Source organism: Tachysurus fulvidraco, chromosome 11 (assembly GCF_022655615.1).
Source record: "Tachysurus fulvidraco isolate hzauxx_2018 chromosome 11, HZAU_PFXX_2.0, whole genome shotgun sequence".
In the NCBI taxonomy this organism is placed as follows: Eukaryota; Metazoa; Chordata; class Actinopteri; order Siluriformes; family Bagridae; genus Tachysurus; species Tachysurus fulvidraco.
The window spans coordinates 12,956,786-12,962,542 of record NC_062528.1 but is presented as its reverse complement, the minus strand read 5'-3'; the positions used below and the strand labels follow the sequence as shown (position 1 = coordinate 12,962,542).

General features: G+C 46.2%; 1 non-coding gene across 1 annotated transcript; it reads right to left on the bottom strand.

The window, feature by feature from the left end:
* Window positions 1-4,817: 4,817 nt before the first annotated feature.
* LOC113643776 lies at window positions 4,818-4,920 on the bottom strand. The gene has a single exon (XR_003440865.1). It is a non-coding gene; the product is annotated as a U6 spliceosomal RNA (small nuclear RNA).
* Window positions 4,921-5,757: the final 837 nt, after the last annotated feature.

The window sequence follows — 5,757 nt, the reverse complement described above, 5'->3', positions numbered from 1 at the left end:
AGGAAGATAGGAATGCTGATCTTTATCCTTGTAGTGAAAACAGGGATATCGATATAGATGCTTTATGATGCTTTGAGAGAGTTTCTAATGTTATAAGCACTATATAAATAAGCTTGTACTGAATTGAATTTACAGATAAGCAGTCCTTTTTACACCCTATATACACAACATCATGTTTCTATATGACTGGTATGCCCAGCTTCCCAAATTCATCTTAAAACAGTTTGAGCCCATTTACTATGTTTCTTTTTACTATGCTAATGATTTAAAGCCTCAAACTTCATCATTCATGGAACCATGTGAATCTTACTGGGAGCAATTTCAGTTGTCAAATGTGCTTTAAAAAGACAGTGACATAGACATATTTAAATTCATGTTAAACACAGGTTAGTTGCAATTACACATTAAATTTTATATAGATAATCTACATCAAAATATAATCCTGAAATGCCAGACATACTGTATGTAACATCCAAGGGTAAACGTGTCCGTCGTTAATCCTTCTGCCATATAATCGTTATCTTTATCTAATCCTCAATAATGCTGAGGACCAAACAGACATTTGAAAGCTTTAAAAGATATAATAGATCAAAAAAAAAAATCTATTACATATTATATATCTACTTAGTTTTCTTTCTCTAACTTAGCATACATATTCATACAGTGATCCAATGATTATAAAATTAGTATTATAAAATACTGACGAAGAGCCCGTCTTCTTTCACTGGTCCCAAGAACAGGGACAGCTCTATTGAATTTATGATGATCAAAGTTTGATTATGTTATATTGAGTTCTGTGCATTAATATCATCAAAATGTTATCAAAATAAATCTCAAATATTTCTATGACCTTATAGTATCTTATAATATATCAATTTTAAGATTAAAATGACATCAGAACGACCAATTAAAACCCTAAGAACCATAGTAACATGTTTTAGCTTTAATAATAAAAAAACAGAATATGCACAACAGTAAATGAGTGCATTGGCTGGAGGCATACAATTTATAAGAAAGGAATAAAAGCATTTCACTCTAATGCAGTGTGAAACGGTAACATCATTATTAACACCATTATGCTATGATAGCTCAGCTCTCATGAGCTCCTGCTAATTTAGCCCCTGCTGATGAATTACCAAAAAAAAAAACCCTTGCGCTTGCTGGAGTTTAGATATAAAGAATGTGCCAACAAGATGTCACACTGGTGACAGGAACGGAAGTTCAAAAACATCCAAAAATACCATTGAGGTGGCAATGAACAAGTAAAAGCCTAAAAATTTTAATTCTGAAATGAAATAGAGATTTGCCTAAAATTCAGTATATCCGTAGTATATGCAATTATATATTTATGTATCTCAAATATTTAGTATATAATTGTAATTTAATAATTAAAAACCCCTTAAATAGGGGTTTTTAGAAAAGTTAAATCAAGGTCCGTGACGTCACCCGGTAAGGCGCAACCGGGGCCCCGCCCTGGAGCCAGGCCTGGGGTTGGGGCTCGCATGCGAGCACCTGGTGGCCGGGTCTTGCCCCCCGGGGCCCGGCCGGGCTCAGCCCGAAAGAGCGACGTGGGGCCGATCTCCTGTGGGCCCACCACCTGCAGGAGAAACCGTAAGGGGCCGGTGCAATGTGGATTGGGTGGCAGTCGAAGGCGGGGGCCTCGGCGACCCAATCCCCAGACACGGAATCTGGCACTAGGGACATGGAATGTCACCTCACTGGGGGGGAAGGAGCCTGAGCTGGTACGGGAGGTTGAGAGATACCGACTAGACATAGGCTTACCTCCACACACAGCTTGGGCTCTGGAATCCAACTCCTTGAGAGAGGCTGGACTCTCTACTACTCTGGAGTTGCCCATGATGAGAGGCGGCGGGCTGGTGTGGGCTTGCTCATAGCCTCCCAGCTCAGCAACCATGTGTTGGAGTTCACCCGGTGAACGAGAGGGTCGTTTCCCTGCTCCTTCGGGTCGGGGATAGGTCTCTCATGGTTATTTGTGCTTACGGGCCAAATGGCAGTGTAGAGTACCCGACCTTCTTGGCGTGTCTGGAAGGGGTGCTGGAAAGTGTTCCGACCGGGGACTCCGTCGTTCTACTGGGGGACTTCAACGCTCACGTGGGCAGTGACAGTGACACCTGGAGGGTCGTGATTGGGATGAATGGCCCCCCCGACCTGAATCCGAGTGGTGTTCTGTTATTGGACTTCTGTGCTAGTCACAGTTTGTCCATAATGAACACCATGTTCAAGCATAAGGGTGTCCATCAGTACACATGGCACCAGGACACCCTAGGTCAGAAGTCAATGATCGACTTTGTGGTTGTTTCATCTGACCTCCGGCCGTATGTCTTGGACACTCGGGTAAAGAGAGGGGCGGAGCTGTTAACTGATCACCACCTGGTGGTGAGTTGGATCCGATGGCGGGGGAGGAAGTTGGACAGACTTGGCAGACCCAAACATACTGTGAGGGTCTGCTGGGAACTTTTGACAGAGTCAGAGAGGTCAGAGAGATCTTCAACTCCCACCTCCGGCAGAGCATCAACCGGATCCCGAGGGAGGTTGGAGACATTGAGTCCGAGTGGACCATGTTCTCCACTTCCATTGTCGATGCGGCCTCTTGGAGCTGTGGCCGTAAGGTCTCCGGTGCCTGTCGTGGTGGCAATCCCCGAACCTGGTGGTGGACCCCGGAAGTAAGGGATGCTGTCAAGCTGAAGAAGGAGTCCTATCGAGCCTGGTTGGCTCGAGGGACTCCGGAGGCTGCTGATAGGTACCGAAGGGCCAAGCGAGCTGCAGCCCGAGTGGTTGCGGAGTCAAAAACTCAGGTCTGGGAGGAGTTCGGTTAGGCCATGGAGAAGGACTATCGGTTGGCCTTGAAGAAATTCTGGCAAACCGTCCGTGCCTCAGGAGGGGGAAGCAGTGCCTTGCCCACATTGTTTACAGTGGGAGTGGGAATCTGCTGACTTCGACTGGGGTCATCCTCGGATGGTGGAAGGAATACTTCCACTGAGGAAGCAGAGGGCCGGGGCTCAGTTGTGGACTCGTCGATTCCCCAAGCTGAGGTCACTGAGGTAGTTGAGAAGCTCCTCAGTGGCAAGGCACCGGGGGTGGATGAGATCCGCCCTGAGTACCTCAAGTCTCTGGATGTTGTGGGACTGCCTTGGTTGACACGCCTCTGCAACATCGCGTGGAGGTTGGGGACAGTGCCTCTGGACTGGCAGATTGGGGTGGTGGTCCCTCTTTTTAAGAAGGGGGACCGGAGGGTGTGTTCCAACTATAGGGTGATCACACTCCTCAGCCTCCCCGGAAAAGTCTATGCCAGGGTACTGGAGAGGAGAATTCGGCCGATAGTTGAACCTCAGATTCAGGAGGAACAATGCGGGTTTCGTCCCGGTCGTGGAACACTGGACCATCTCTATAACCTCGCCAGGTTGCTGGAGGGTTCATGGGAGTTTGCCCAACCAGTTCACATGTGCTTTGTGGATCTGGAGAAGGCTTTCGTCTGTGTCCCTTGTGGTGACCTGTGGGGGGTGCTCTGGGAGTATGGGGTCTGGGGCCCTATGTTAAGGGCTGTCCGGTCCCTATATGACCGGAGCAGGAGTTTGGTTCGCATTGCCAGCAGTAAGTCAGACTTGTTCCCGGTGCATGTTGGACTCCAGCAGGGCTGCCCTTTGTCATCGGTCCTCTTCATTACTTATATGGACAGAATTTCTAGGCGCAGTATGGGGCCGGAGGGAGTCTGGTTTGGGGACCACAGGATTTCGTCTCTGCTTTTTGCAGATGATGTTGTCCTGCTGGCTTCCTCAAATCAGGACCTTCAGCGTGCACTGGGACGGTTTGCAGCTGAGTGTGAAGCGGCGGGATTGAGAATCAGCACCTCCAAGTCCGAGGCCATGGTTCTCAGTTGGAAAAGGGTGGCTTGCCCCCTTCAGGTTGGTGGAGAGCTCCTGCCTCAAGTGGAGGAGTTTAAGTATCTTGGGGTCTTATTCACGAGTGAGGGAAGGATGGAGCGGGAGATCGACAGGCAGATTGGTGTATCTTCTGCAGTAATGCGGTCGATATACCGATCTGTTGTGGTGAAGAAAGGGCTGAGCCACAAGGCGAAGCTCTCTATTTACCAGTCAATCTACGTTCCTACCCTCGCCTATGGTCATGAGCTTTGGGTCATGACCGAAAGGACGAGATCCCGGAATCAGGCGGCCGAAATGAGTTTCCTCCGCAGGGTGGCTGGGCGCTCCCTTAGAGATAGGGTGAGGAGCTCGGTCACTCGGGAGGAGCTCAGAGTAGAGCCGCTGCTCCTCCACATCGAGAGGAGTCAGCTGAGGTGGCTCGGGCATCTGTTTCAGATGCCTCCTGGACGCCTCCCTGGGAAGGTGTTCCGATCATGTCCAACCGGGAGGAGGCCCCAGGGAAGACCTATGACACGCTGGAGGGACTATGTCTCTCGGCTGGCCTGGGAACGCCTCAGTATTCCCCCGGAAGAGCTGGAGGAAGTGTCTGGGGAGAGGGAAGTCTGGGCATCCCTGCTTAGACTGCTGCCCCTGCGACCCGGCCCCGGATAAGCGGTAGAAGATGGATGGATGGATGGATGTAATTTAATATTTTCGATTGTCAGTCAGAAATCAGCACCAATCTACAGTCACAAACTGTCTATCTTTTTGTGGCACATTGAGACTAGCAAACTGGATCAGTTAGTGGTTGGACTATTTATCTGGACACAGACAAGTGGTAAAAAAGAGCTGTAATTTTTAAGAATGGACAGTCGTTGTTGAGTGTAATATTGCAACATACACTGGCTACTTTTTTTAAAACACATGTTGGCCTGCTCATTCTTGCAATTATTTATGATTTTGCATGTCATCCTTGCCCAGGAGCCATGCTAATCCTTTCTATATCATTCCGATTTTAATATATTTACTGCTATAGTTAGCACAAGCAAATAATTCATTCAGACATTCATATATGGCTTACAGTTGTGGTGAGAAGAGTGATTATTGAGGTAGCTCAAATGAGTTTGGCCATTCTCCTCTTCACTCAGTAGCAAGGTATTCCTGCTTACAGATCTTCACACAAAAGTCTGTGTAAACTCCATGAGAATCTCAGGAGATAAGCAGTTTCTAAAATACACAAACCAGCCCCTCTGGCACAAATAACCATGCCAAGGTAAAATGTCAGTGAGACCCAAAACTTTATCTGAATTTGATTGATTTCACAGTGCTAGTCAGATGAAATAAATAAAACCACAGGAAATATATTTCCCACTGTGTCACCTGTATGTATCCACTAAACAACTGCATGTTCCAGAGCATTACTTATCATGTTTTGTTAAAACACTCTACAAATATTAATTTCTGGCTAATTAAGTACATAATCAATTAATTAAATTGACTTGACCTTATTGCAATACTTTACAGGACATCACCAGCCTCCATTACAAAAAGCAACCAACAGTTTATGCTTCTTATTGCATTATTTTCTCATTTATTAGAGATAATCTTTCAAACTAAACTCACTCAGAATCAACTGCCATTCATTCTTAAAAGGACAAATCATGCAGAGTTTATATCTGCTAGAAAGCACTGTAGTATGGATTACCTCTCCACTAATCTTTGTACAAATGCCAGCACTTCAGAGCATATTAATTTGTTCTGAATGACATATTATAAAAACCAAAGTGCTGCCTATTTTCCTTTTATTGTGCCAGGGATCTACTCTCTACAGGTTTAGTACAAAAAAATTCAATGGTGAAAATCCAGCATTTTTAAC